General features: G+C 35.2%; 1 long non-coding RNA gene across 1 annotated transcript; it reads left to right on the top strand.

The window, feature by feature from the left end:
- Positions 1–3456: 3456 nt before the first annotated feature.
- Positions 3457–6037, top strand: LOC148802853 (uncharacterized). Its single transcript, XR_016081321.1, has 2 exons — positions 3457–4356; positions 5649–6037. It is a non-coding gene; the product is annotated as an uncharacterized LOC148802853 (long non-coding RNA).
- Positions 6038–15140: the final 9103 nt, after the last annotated feature.

Raw genomic sequence — 15140 nt, 5'->3', positions numbered from 1 at the left:
TTGAGTTGTTTATTGTGGATTCCTCTCTTGGCAGGCCATAGTTAATATCACATGAAGTCCATACACCAGCTAATTATATTATAATTAGGAGAGATATGTCTTCTATCAAAATCATGTGATGTGAAAACTTGTGCTCCCCACACGCTTTCCTTTAATTTATTTTTTTTTTCTTGTTTCTTGTTTGTTAAACGGCTATACTTTGACAACCCATCTTTCTTTCTTCACAACACAGACCTTTGCATAGTTAAGAATATCCTTAGTTTTCAGCACCTGATGCTTCATCCCTAATGAAAGTATAGTTTTGTAGGTTTCCCTCATTCAACTGCTGAATATTGAGCAATTATTGATTGAAAATACAGGGAAAAAGAACATAAGAAAATGGAAATAAAATAAAATATTTATATCCAGCAAAAATACTGTTTGAATGCATTATATAAGGGCCCGTTCTTCTTTTGGATTTTCAGGAGGGGACAGTTGGTTGATGGGATTTTGGTTCCTATTGACCAAAATATTCATGTTCTTTTTTAAGATTTATGTGGGGTTCATGAAAATTTTATTTTCCTTAGATGGATAAATAGCTTTCTCACCCAGGAGAAAATTCGTCACCACTTGAATAAGATAATTGCCCTTTTAAATAATAATTTTTTTTATAGCTAAAATAATCATTTTCTTATTTATCTAAAAAATAAAAGAACATGAATGAATGTATTTACCCAAATAAGTAACTTTCCAAAAAACAAACAGATGATCCCATTGATCTATAAATTCACCATGAACTGTGTGATGTTATGTCTATTTGATTGTCAAAACAATCCGATTGGTTGGGTAGTCCTTGTTATCTTCTTCTTGGTATATCATGTGTCATTGTCTTTGACCGTTGCAAACAAATATTCATCTATAAATGCCTAATGGGTTATTTCTTTATTTATTTAATGAATGAATAGCCACTTTTACCCCAGTATTTAAATTTGTAGGAAATATGGATAACAGCTGGTTTGGAGGCTTAGTTCACGTAGAATTGAAAGGTGGAAAGTAAAGTCATCAGCTTCTCGTTTAGTTTTCTATCTTTTCTAATATTTATATATACAAGTCCATAAAAATGATAAATCACTAAAAAGAATAGAAATTTTTGGTGTATTTTAATTTGATTTTTATATTGATTATTTAGTAATAATGGGTATATACAAATGTAGTTATAAAAAATGCAAATATGTAATTATGTAAATCACATTATAAGTTAGTAGGCATTATTTAGCTATCAGTCCCTGTCATTAACAGGATATAATAAAATTGGCTCCTCAAGATATTAATAGATATTGGGTTATTTGTTAGGAGGCTTTTGTACTTGATCCGTGCTGTTGGAACACGCCCATATTGATTTCCTAAGATAGACAGTTGGAACTTGAAATGATGTAGATTCTTAAACAAAAAATAACTTAGTATATGTTAGACACCATTGTTGTTTATCAAAATAAATGTGCCACATCAGCACCATTTAGGTGTTAACTCAAACGTCTTAGGTTATCTGAAATCAATTTTTAAAGGAAACACCAAAAATGATATTTCTTGCAATGGAGAAATGTTTCCCCTTCTCTGATCCTAATTGACACCTAATAGCACCTAAACCTAGATATCTTAAATAATAGGGGTTTTTATTGTTCAGTCTACTCCAAAAATTTCTAGCTCCACCCTACAGGTGGGATAGGTGTTAACTAGGAATTGATGTCAATTTACAGGCAGGTATATGTATTATAGGTGGAGCTGTTTATAATTTGGAATTATTGTAGGTTTGCAATTAAAAATCAGAATTCTGAGGGCGAGTACAATCTAAAAATCCCTTAATAATAATAATTTTACGATTGGTTCATGTCATCAGGGGTTATGAGTTTGGGGGCAGACTACCCCTTGTTGTGTAGCCCCATGAACAAAAACGGAAGACTCGTATATTTAAAATTGCATCCGTTGAATATTTAAGATGACAAGGACCAGCCCAATCATATTTAAGGCTTTGGTTTTATGGTTTGCTTTCAACCTATGATGTCTTAAAAGCAATTTTTTCAGACTTCAATTTGTTTTTTTAATACCTCTTATTTTCAGATTTAAGACATCAAACTTCAAGTTGAACACACCCCTCCAATTCATGCTTCTCTATTGTTCTCCCACCCTTCGGACGAAACTAATATGGTATCAGAGCAAGTTGGTCTCTGGTGAATTTCTTGTTTGATAACCATTGTATGCAATAATCCTAACCCTTTACTAGGGTTTACTGCATCCTCGAATTTGTGGAAGAATTTGGGGCTGTTTTAATCAACCCTAGTTGCTGTCCAAATAGATTTGCAACCAACAGGTGAGATTTCATTAGATCTCTCTTGGAAGACTTCAAATCAAGGCAAAACAACAGATTTAGTGCCATCTAGACCTAATTTCATTGTCTTTTAAACAACTTTTATTTTGGTGGACTTTGGAAGGAGTTTTGATCTTCTTCCTTGGGTGGCTGCTATTTATAGTTTCCTCTTTGGGCGGTCATTCATCTAAACTTAAATTTTGGGCTTTCCTTGCTTGTTCAAAGATTTTTAGTGACTCCTAATGATTATTTGGATGTACCCCATCTGATCTGATAAAAATCTGATTGGGCTTTTGAACAAGACAATTTTGTATCAGACCTAGAATAAGTTTGTCGAAATCGGATGAAATTCGGAATCCAAAAAATCCGATCAAAGTCGAACTCAAATGCATTATTCAAACATTTAATTGGACTTTGGATTAAATTCAAATGTCATTAATTCCTTATTGGATCAAACTTAGATTTAGTTGAATCTGATTTGATTACATGCCTAGAGATATTGTGATGGTCCTAATTTAGTTTGCAAACTTAAGAAGTCTTTATATGGACTCAAAGTATCAAACAAGCTCCTCGAACTTGGTGAGAAATTCCATGGGGTTTCCATTGAAGTAGCTCAGATTATTCTCTCTTTACTATTAAGAATCCTTAAGGCATTGGTTTTAAAATCGGTTTCCATTGAAGTAGCTCAGATTATTTTCTCTTTACTATTAAGAACAACCGGTTTTAAAATTACAACGAACCCAATGCCTTAGCACTAATCATATTGGTCGTCGTAATGTGAAAACCTCGGCTTGTTTCTCAGGCACTGATGATGGCATTTCTTCTTTTTTGACTACAAGGAGGAGGTGCACCCAAATCATGCCCCCACTTCCCCCATGAAGCTGCTCTCTTGGAACTGCCAGGGGATGGAGAGCCCCCGTGCAGTTCATCATATTGCAAATCTCCTCACCAGCACTAAGCTTGACATTATTTTCTTATCTGAGACAAAGGCTAGTGAACAAAAAACAAGGAAATTAATGATCGTTTTAGGCTGGAATCTTTATCATATTGTTGAAGCTAATGGCCTCTCTGGTGGCCTTTGTTTATGTTGGTGCAGCAATATTATTCTACAAATTATGAACTCTAGCCGTAATCTCATTGTTGCAAGGATTGATGATCCTATTGGAAGAGGGCAGTGGGATCTTCTTTGTGCCTATGGTTTCCCCAATAGAGAAGACAGATCTAAACTTTGGGATTTAATCAACTCTCACCATGCTTCTTCTGTAGTTCCCTGGGCTTTAATAGGTGATCTGAATGCCATCATGAACGAAAAAGAAAAAGGTGGTTGTCAAATTTCCATCAGACATACAAGAGAATTCAATACCCTTATCCAGAACTGTGGTTTATTGGACCTAGGTTTCCATGGCCCAGCCTACACATGGACAAATAGAAGATCAGCTCAGCTACTCATCAGAGAAAGGCTGGATAGGATTTTAGTGCAACCCTTGTGGCTTGAACTATATCCAAAAGCAATGGTCAAGCATCTCCCAGCAGTTGGCAGTGGCCACAGCCCTATTATCTGCAGTTTGGTGGGTTTCCATAAGAAGTATAAACCAACAAGACATTTTGAAGCGACATGGCTGACCTATGCTGATTACTCTGAGAATCTTGTTCAAGCATGGAACTCAAGTGAAGGGTCTTTTATTAGCAAGTGCAGTCAAAGTAAAAACAAACTTTGGTTTTGGTATCTGTCTAAGCTGAATTTTAAAGCCAAGATTAAGGAATTAACACACCAAATTGAAGATTTGCAATGCAACCCTTATTCTCCATGAGCTATTGCTGAATAAGAGAAGAGCTCGAACAATGGTATAACAGGGAGGAAATCTATTGGAAGCAAAGAGCAAAATGCAACTGGTTTAAATTATGGGGATCGCAACACCGGTTACTTCCATATTTAAACTACAAATCGGAAGCGCAACAATGGTATATATTGGCTCAAGGACACTCATGGTGATTGGAGCTCTGTTCCAGAGGTAATTGAAGTCTCAATACTTAATTATTTTAAGTCCATCTTTACTTCTATTAATCCAGCTTTTGATGATCTCAATGAACTTCTACTAATGCCTTGCATCACTAATCAAGAGAACTCAATGTTGTGCACTCCACCCCTAAACCTAGAAATCCAGCAAACTCTCTTCAGTATGAACCCACTAAAGGCTCCTGGCCCTGATGGCCTGCATGCTATCTTCTTCCAGAATGGTTGGAATGTTGTTGGGGAGGACTTTTGTCATTTCATTCACACCCTTTTTGATGAACCTTCCCACATTGCTTCCATTAATGATACCTAGATTGTTCTTATTCCAAAGAAAGGAAAGGTGGAAACTGCAAGTGATTTCCGTCCAATTGGACTTTCAAATATAACATACAAAGTTATGGCAAAATTGATTGCAAAACGCCTAAAACCTTTTTTGTAGAAAATTCTCTCTCCCTTTCAAAATGCATTCATACCTGGGAGATAGATAATTGATAATGTTGTGGTAGCTCGCGAATTAATTCACTCGATGAATAGGAGTAATTGCCGCGAATGTTTCTTTTTATTGAAGGTGGACATTTCAAAGGCCTACGATCGGGTGGAGTGGCCTTCAATCATTCAGTGTTTGAAACTGTTAGGTTTTTCTGAATCTGTTTGCAAGTTAATTAAGCCATGTATTTCCTCTAATTCTATGAAAATCTTGATTAATGGAAAACGAAGCAAAGGTTTCTCTCCAGAGAGGGGCTTAAGACAGGGTTTTCCCCTATCTATCACCCTATCTTTTCATCATTTATTTGGAAGTTCTTTCTCGGATGTTATTCAATGCTTTGGAGACTGGCACCTTAAAACGCTTCAGACTTGGTAGGTCAAGTGTGAAAATTAATCACTTATTGTTCACTAATGACTTATTATTAGTGGGAAAAGCTGAAGTTGAAGAAGTCCAGCACTTGACCGCCATTTTAAAAAAATTCTGTGATTGGATAGGACAAGTGATTAACTTGGATAAATCATCTGTCTTTTTCAGTAAAAGTACCCCAATATCTACACAAAACTCAATTAAGTTGGGTGTTGCTGATATGAAAAAAGATGATACCTACCTAAGTGAAAATTCTCTTCTTGGCAGTTTTTATTGGATAAAATTAAATCAAAACTTAAAGGCTGGAAGATGGGGGTTCTCTCTCATGCAGGAAGAACTACACTCATTAAATCTACTCTTGCCTCAATGCTTATTTACCACATGTTATCTTACTCTCTGCCCTCAACAATTTGTAAGGAACTAACTGCCATTTGCAGAGACTTCTGGTGGGGTGTGTCTCATGGAAAAAAAACCTTTTTTATCTTAAGGCTTGGCACTCCTTACTTCCCAATGAGAAAGGTGGATTAGGATTCAAACATTTTGACTTGGTTAACAAAGCGCTCATAATGAAGATTGCTTGGCATTTCTTAAAGGAAAATAACTCTTTGTGGGTCCAGGTACTCCGTGCAAAATATCTTCTGAATGGTACTTTCTAGTGTCAGAAAAGAAAATTTGGTGATTCAACTCTTTGGACTGCTGTTCTAAATTGCAGAATTGATTTAATTAAAGGGTGTAAGTGGATTATTTGTAGCGGGTGGAATGTAAATATTTTTTATGATCCTTGACTGCCAAATAGTTTAATAGACAAACTTATAACTTGAAACCAGCCCATAAACATGGTGGCTACTCTTATAGATCAGAATTCTCATAAATGGAGTAATTATGTGTTTACACAGGGTTTTAATGAGGAGACTGTTACTATGATTTTGAGAATTGGTATCATTTCCACTACTCATTCCCAAGAAGATATCCCGGTTTGGACTTTAACTCCTCACAGTAACTACACTTGTAATTCTAGGTACAAACTTATTTCCAATTCACTAGAATCTTCACATTCTATGTGGGTTTGTATAGGGCTGAACTGGAAATCTTTTTGGAAGACAAAATACATCTTACCTAGAATAAAAATTTTTATTTGGCATTGTTGTAAAGGTGCCCTCCCTGTGTCTGCTGATTTAGCCAAGAGATCAAATCACATCGATCCCATTTGTAAACTTTTCCATGATGATCTTGAAACTATAGACCACTTATTCTTTCACTGCCCAACGGTTCAACCAATTTGGTTTGTCTCATCCATGGGATTGCGAGTTAGCAATTGTAATGATCAATGTATTCTTTTCTAGTTGGAGGAATGGAAGAGAATTGATAACAATGTTGAAGAGGGGTCTGATCTCTCCTTACTAGCCAAAGGCACTATTCTAATGTGGTATATTTGGAAGGCTAGATGTCAAACCTATTTTAATGGGAAGTCATTCACTCATTTTGCCATTCTCATTTCCTATAATGCCCACCTTGGAGACAATGCAAATATGCGTGGAAGAAAATTGATGACCCAGTCAAGAAACTTAGGTTCGGCACCTCATTCATCTTTTCAAATTACCTCAATAGTTTGGAACAAGCCTCCTCATCTACACATCAAAATCAATGCAGATGGAGCATGGACTCTCTCAAAAGCTGCAGTTGGTGTTATTGCTCGAGATGAATTTGGATCTCTACTGGTAGCCAGAGCCTTGATGGTGACGTGTTCTCCCATTGAATCTGAATTCAGAGCAATTCTAGAGAATTTTCGGCTAGCAAAATCATTCTCCATGGACCCGATTATCATAGAGAGTGATGCGCAAGTTGCTATCCAGGTTCTCTCTCTTCAGATCTCGAACCCCATGGAGATTTCTGTTAGTTGCCCTAGATTGTAAATCTCTCAAGAATTTTCTCATCTTGTGTTTGGTATCGTACCCCTCGATCCTGTAATAGAGCAGCCCATGGGCTAGCCCAATTTGCTCTAAGACAAAACCGTTCATCTACTTGGTCCTCTACCCCAGAGTGTATCCAGTCTATTATTTTGGATGAGATGTAATGTTTCAAGTTAAAAGTTGAATAAAGTGTTAGACAGTTTTGTATGCCCTTAGCTTCAATCAGAATGATGTACTTTATGAGTTTATTGTAAATGAATAAAAGTGCATATTTGATTCATGTTCCCTTGGTATGTTTCTGTGTAATACCCTTAAACTGGACACTTAATGAGACTCGTGTTAGTTTAGAATGTTCACAGCCAGTGGGTCGGTCTGGGGAGACCTATCCTGACAAGGCTGACACTGTGGTGCCACCAAGTCGGTTGGGGTGGCCTGTCTCAGCTGCCAGGGTGAGACCCTAGGCACATACAGTGTAGGATTAATTGAATATTTGAACTGGACCAGATTTCTAGTATTGCTCTGGACCTTGGAGATTGATGGGCAAAACTGGAAAGTTACACCCGACCCCTAGACTCGATTATGATACTGCACTAGGTGTCGGATTGGGCTGTCTTTGATATACCAATCAGTGAGATCCTTAGCGGGGGTCAAAACCTGGGTATGTTGGGACAGTCCGAGAATTCATCTGAGTGGGTGATCATAGTGATAGGATCAGCCCCTTTGTCGGACAAAGGTAATGATCGGGGATGCACTCTCACTGATGGAAACCAAGACTGCCGGCAGCCGATTTCAACCGTTGAGATTTGTTTTGCAAAGTATATTTTATATGAGATATAAAAGTATATATATATTATGGTTTCTCAAATGTTTGCAAAAGGGTTTTAATTCCCGGGATCCATATAAGTGGAGAGTGCAACACTGTTCCTTGCAGCCGAGGGAGAGGTCCTCTCTTGTCAGGCAGTGTATGATCATTATGGGCTGAGAGGTTAAGTGTAAGACTATTGAGGATAATACCTGATGGGCTAATCTTGCATCTGCCCACAGTCCCTGGGTGTTACAAGGTGGCTTGGCCCAGGGACCACTTAGGGTAAGTGTTGGGCCCATAGAGCCCATTCGATGGGTTTCAGGGGGTGCACTGTCTTTAACAGTGTATTCGGCTAGGCCTTGTAACAAAGGCTGGGCCGAACCCATGTGGCTGATGTGTAGATCAATGCTTGGGTCCCACGCATTACAAGGAAGCCCAACTGGGCAGCAGTTAGGAAGGATAAGTGAGCACATAAGCTTAATGGGCCTAAAGCCCATTTCGAACTGGATTATTCATTTAGTTAATTAAAGGGGCGAATTCTGAGATGGATTAGCAGATAGGATAGGGTCTTGACCCTATCCACTCAGAGAGTCCAGATCTTAATGTGATTCAGATCTAGAAACCTCCTAATGAGATTAGGAGAAAGCTAATCTAATCTACAGATAAGATAAGGGTTTATCCCTATCACCTAAAGAGAAGTCTTATCCAAATATGATTTGGATAAGCTGCTCCTAATTGGATTAGGAGCTGATCTTTTAGGTTAACAAAAGAAGGAGGGGCGGCAGCCTTTAGGAGACAGATCATCAGATTTTCTTTAGTGCTGAAATCAAGAAGAGAGAATTCTGCACCCTGCGAATACTCTCTTGCCGCCTCCCTGCTCTTGCCGCCCTGTTTGCCAATTCGATCTCCAGTTGTGGGAGTAGTCAAGATTGGATCTTGACATCAGTTCTTTGAGAAATGATTGAAAGGAAGTTGTGCTCACGTACCATCCTGCTGATTCTTGCGAAGGACAGAGTTCTTGGAGAAGAACACTGCTAATTCTGCTCCATCCTGCACTGCGCCATCTTCAGTGGGAGCAGTTTTTGGATCCTTCCTTGGGCATGAACACCTCCATTGGGAGATACTACTTCTCCGTATCAGGTATAATTCTCTCCTACTCCTTTTGGTTCAAATCTGATTCAGTTTAAGGTTCAAGAATGATCCTTGAAAATATGATTTTCTAAATAGGGAATGTGATTCTCAGTTGAAGGGAGAGAAAAATTTTTGAAATTCGCCCCTTAATCCGCAATCTTTGAACGTCCATGGGATGGATCTCTCATCTCCTCATAAAGCTCTTACCTTATGGCTTCAAAAAAAAGAATCTCCTTCTATATTTGTCATTTTGAACTTACATGAGCCTTGCAGAACATATTTCTATATAGGCATCAACCAGTCGGTTCACATTGCAAGCAAAAAAATAAAATAGTTGGTTCATATATATATATACCTTACCTAGTCCTATTACAACACCCAAATATCTCATGGTGCCCAAATTTGCTTGTTAGTTAACTAATGTGTGGACCTTGGTTGGAGATACCATTAGTGATTGATCCAGATTTTTTAACCTAGGCCAAATTCTACTGATCTGGGTTGGGCTGCTTGCATTTATGAAATAACCGGATATTGGGTACTCATTGAAACCCAAAAACACTAGTTGCTGGGCTTGGCAAAACCGTTCAAAAGTTTTATATTTCATTATTAGGGCAATAATCCAGTAAATCCAACTCGATTGTTGAAACTTTATATCCAAGTCTGATCAGAAATCTGATATATAGGATTTGAATTGGGTTGGGATTTAACTTGTTTTTCTTAAAAAAATAAAAAAGAAATTTTAAAAAGTTTTAAAAGAATTAATCACTTTTTAACTTACCCCTCTATAATTGAACCTGTCAACAACTTTTCAAATTCATCTTCAAGGACCAGTAAGGCATAAAAAACGAGAAGAAGGAGAAGAAGAAGAAGAAGAAATGGACAATAGCGGTGGTCATGGACCGTGCTTATCACATCTGGTAAGGGCCATAGATTGGGCCTGGACCCGCCCCACCACGGCTCAGGTTCTTTGTCTGAAACATAAGCCCACACCTTGGTTATACCTATGATTTTTATGTATAACATATGATCATTTACTAAAACACCCTTTAAGTTTCATAAATTTACTCAAACCTATTCATAGTTTGCATTTTACTTAAACACCCCTATTGTTTATAACCAAGTTACTTAATCAACCTTTTGTTGAGAGCTATTTGTATTGTTGTCTGGAAATGGTCATGTGACCATCTAAAACAAGTGGAAAATGTTTTTAGGGCATGGCCCATGACTATTTATCTTGAAATTACCTTTGGTTTCTAGATTTACCAAATAATGTTCAGTTTCAGCGGAATAAAGAAGAAGAGAGAACAATGGATGTATGCAACAGCTTATCTTCCTTCTGGAAACAGAGAACAAAGCTAACTAAACAGGGTGATTCTTTGTCTTTTACAAGGGTCAAGAATGTCATTTCCATTTTTAATTTATTTTTATTAAATTTGTTCAAATGGACATTAGAATTAAAACTTTTATTTTTCCACTTCTGTCTTAGTAAAGGTCGATTAAGTAAATTGGTTGCAAACTATAGGGGTGTTTTAGTAAAACATAAATTATATGATATTTTTAGTAAATTCATGAAACTATAAGGGTATTTAGTAAATGACCTTATAAAATATTATATGTCATAAATCATAATATGTGTGTAAACCTGCATTTGTTTGCCTAATGAAGGCTTAGAATTTCCAAACCAGGCTGAATCACCCCTTTTCTAATAGATAACATGCTCTTTAGTATTTTACAAGGGGTAGATTTAGGGGTGTAAATGGATCGAATTCAAATCCAATCAGGCAATATCTGAATTCGAATTCGATTAGAAAATCTGACATCCGAATTCAATTCGATATCTAACAGATATTGAAAAATAATATTCGAATCCGAATCCAATTAAATATTTAAATATACGATTCAATTCAAATTCTAATAATTAATTATTTTAGGTAATTAATAAATATTTTATTTATATAAAGTATATAAATATATAAATTATTTATATAATTTAATTATTTTATATAGAAATTATATAAAATATTTAAATACTTTATATATTATATATAAGAATTAAATAATCAATCAAATTTAGATATTTATTGAATTGAATCAGGTCATATCCGAATTCGAATCTGATTAACTATTCAATATGAATAGGATATCTGAATTCAACCGACTATATATTTGAATTATCCGAATTCGAAATCGGATTTTCAAATACTGATGACACCCCTAGGTAGATTGGAAAAGCACAAGCAAATGCTTTCAAAATATGTAAGGACTACACTCCATTGTGACTTTAGGAGTAAGCATGGGTTGGTTCGGTTCCAAGGCAAAACTTGGAACCTACCTTTTATGGATTGGTTATTATCAAAATATATTAATATATGGTTCAAAAGCTATTTTATAGTTTAAATTTTGTAAATATTACCTTTTACATTATTTGCTATACATATTCATATTAAAATGAAAAAACAAAAGATCAAATCACGTAAGTGGCTTAATGGTCAAGTGAGACCATGACCTTTATAACCATGAGTGCTTAGAACTTTTACATCCTCAAAGCATCTTAAATTTATTTCAAGGTAAGATCGATTTTACAAAGGTTGGCTCCACCAAGGCCAACCAATGCATGTTCTCCGGATCAATCAAGTAGGGTAAAATGCTAGACCATGGAATCGGCCTAGGTGAGAGTCAATTGTAAGAATTGAAGCCGGACACTATCTTTTAACAAATTGGGTAAATCGGTTCAAGGGAAGTTTGACGTCGGTTCCATTTGATTCGAAGTAGAACCTACCATTTGCTAACCCCCTAGTGTGACTCTAATCTGAGCGTTGGTGTCAATCAACTGAAAGAGAGTTTAGAGATGAGAGCTCTAATTGAAGTCAACCCAACCTACCCCCACCCCACCCCCACACCTCCCATTTAGATATTCCCAGTAGTATGGTTTATGGCACTGTTTAGAAATTCAGACTGGACCGGCCAGTTGAACCAGTTGAATCATGACCAGGCACCTGCCAGTTCGATCATACTCCTAAAACCGGTAGTCACAAAATAAATTGTCCAAAACTGTTGGTTCATCCACTCCAACCTAGTACTGGTGAACTAATTCAGGTTTTAAAAAATTAATCTATTTTTTTTAATATAAGGGGGCATTCTTTTTCTAAATTTTGAGAGGGGGGAAAGTTGGTCAATAAGATTTTGATTCTCATTGACCAAAAATCTCATGTTCTTTTTTCATATTTATGTAGGGACCAGGGAAAGTTTATTAAGTGATACCCATCTCCTAGGTGGGTAAATAACTTTTTCACCTTGGATGAAAATTGCCAACACTTGAATGGGACAAAAATGCCCCTTGTAATAATGGATTTTTATGGTTAAAATAGTCATTGTCTTGTTTGCATGGAAAATAAAAGAACATGGGTAAATGCACTTACCCGGGTAGGTAAGTGCATTTACCCAGGTAAATAACTTACCAAAAATGAACGAGGCCTAAGTGTTTCTCAAGAAAGACTTACCCGAATAAATAATTTACCAAAAAATGAACAAGACCTAAATGTTTCTCAAAAAAAACTTACCCAAATAAATACATTTAACAGGATAAATAACTTATCAAAAAATAAATAAGGCCTAAATGCAAACTTTCAATACCATAACATTATTCTTGAATACATATATAATTTACGGGTGTTGGCCATCTTAATACTTGACCCACCACTTACACCAACTCCACTTCCACTAGCTTGTGACGTACAGTTGTTGGATTTCATTTGGACGGACTCAATTTCAGGTCGACTTAGTGCCCTAGTTCTTTTACTAATAGGGTACAAAGACATGGACCCACATTGATTGATGCCAATGGATTCATAACCACACATTAGGTCCAAGGCTTTATTACATACATGGCCCACCAAATCACTGACCCAGGTTCAGGTACATACTTGCCGATTCCATCACATGAATGATGAATCAACTCATTTTTCGCTGGCGATTGGGTTGTTTGGAAGGCAAGGACACATGCCTGGCTTGTGGGTCTGAAGTCTGAACTGAATGGTCTCTCAAGAAACCCTTTACAAGGGCATAATAGAGTAAGGGCCCGTTTGGTATATCTTTTCGTGTGGTTTTTTGGTTGTTTATAAGTTAGGAAAACCGATTTTTTGTTTATTCTCGATTGGTTCACAGAAGATTTTTTCGTGTCTTTCGAATTTTAATCTCGTGCAGAAAGACGTGGGCAAATATATGGAAAGACGCACATCTGTCAAACTGTCTTCGAACTGCCCAGATCTTATTAAAAGCTCAATGCCTTTTTTAACTGTAAGAACTATAAGATCTTTTAAAAAAGACGCATCAAACGAACCATAAATAAAGATGGATAGGGTTCTTGAGAGACCCCTGCATGCGAGATACAATTATACTACAACTGAGCTCTATTGTAAAGGTACGGACCTGAGATATATAAAATATAGGAGAATAGGCCTCGCTCGCTCTGATTGAAGGTAGAGAGACGGGTTGGCCCAATTACAGTTGAGAACAACTTGTCTTTTCCCAGCAACAACCAGAATCCAGATCAGTATAGTTGGCTTTGGCTACTCAATTTAGGCCAGTTCAGAAAGCACAATCACATACTGATCAATTTGTTGTGGCATAGAGCCCCCAGGCCACAACATGCCATACGGTGCATAAGCAGTTAGTAGTAACCAATTACAACCATGGAATATTTTCTTCTCACAGTAAGAATATATAACTGTTTACGTTTTATTCTATGTCAAAAAGCATCAAACCAGAAACCCTCTTGTAAGTTGTAACCATGTTGAGCTGATAATCACCAGGAAGAACATTTTTCATTATCTCACCCAACAAGCCTACTCAAGCCAAACCGGTAAGGCGGTAACTAGAGAGAATGAAAAGACCAACCACCTGCCCTTAGATTCCTTTCAATCAGTCATGATCACGATTTAGGATTTGTTTTTGGCTCTGTCTATTAGGCACTGACGTTGGCCTAGGATCAAGAATTTCTCCAATTTCTCTTGCTTGCAACCGTAGTATAGAAATTTTCTCCTTTTTTTATTTTTTGATTTTTTTATTCCATGTCATTTTTTAAATAATCAATGAGATGTTCTCCTTTCCTATAAAAATTTATCTAAAATCTCTCTCTCTCTCTCCTAAACTAAATAACCTTTTCTCATAACCTAAATAATCTTTTCTCCTAAACTACCTTCACCACGTTCTCATAAATACTCTCTAATTTCTATTTATCTCCTAAATTATCTCTGATTTCTATTTATCCTCTCCTCCACTTTTTATCTATGTCTATTTAAAGAAAGTTTAAATTTAAAAAGTTAAAAATTATTTAAATATTTTAACGAAATTATATAATAACTTTAAAATATTTATTAAAAAGATAAAAAATTAATTATAACAGATTTAATAATTATCATATTATTAACAATTTTATATCTTTACGAAATTTATCATGAAATTATGTATTAACAATATAATTTATGGTTTTATGTTTTTCTGATATTTCAATTTAAATGTTGTTCAAAAAATAATAACTAACATTAAAAGAATAAAATATTATTTAAATATTTCAATAATTAAATATCTTAAATAAAAAATATTAAAAATAGATAAATAATTATATAACAAATTATGTAATAACTTTAAAATAAATAAATCAAACAAAAAAATAAATTACATATTATTTAAATAATTAAATGTTTAACATAAATAGATTTTAAATGGTTAAAATAACAAAATTATGTAATAAATTGAAAAAAATCATAAAAGTAGAAAATTAATTATAACATAATACTAAATTAATAATAACTTAATATATTACAAAATTAATAACGAAATTATGTAATAATAGTATACATTATAATTTTATGGATTATTAAATTCAATAAATAATTAATATTTTAAATTTAAATATTTATATTATTTAAATAATAATATTGCAAATAACACATTTCACTTATATCAATTAATAATTATAGAAAATAACTTTCACAAAAATAATAATCTTTAAATCTTAATCTATATTTATTATATATTTATATATACTAAAATTAATATTTATTGTATTTTCAGTAATTATT

The sequence above is a fragment of the Nelumbo nucifera genome, chromosome 1 (assembly GCF_055504915.1).
Source record: "Nelumbo nucifera cultivar China Antique chromosome 1, China Antique-T2T, whole genome shotgun sequence".
Classification (NCBI taxonomy): Eukaryota; Viridiplantae; Streptophyta; class Magnoliopsida; order Proteales; family Nelumbonaceae; genus Nelumbo; species Nelumbo nucifera.
This window is presented reverse-complemented; position numbering and strand designations above follow the sequence as displayed.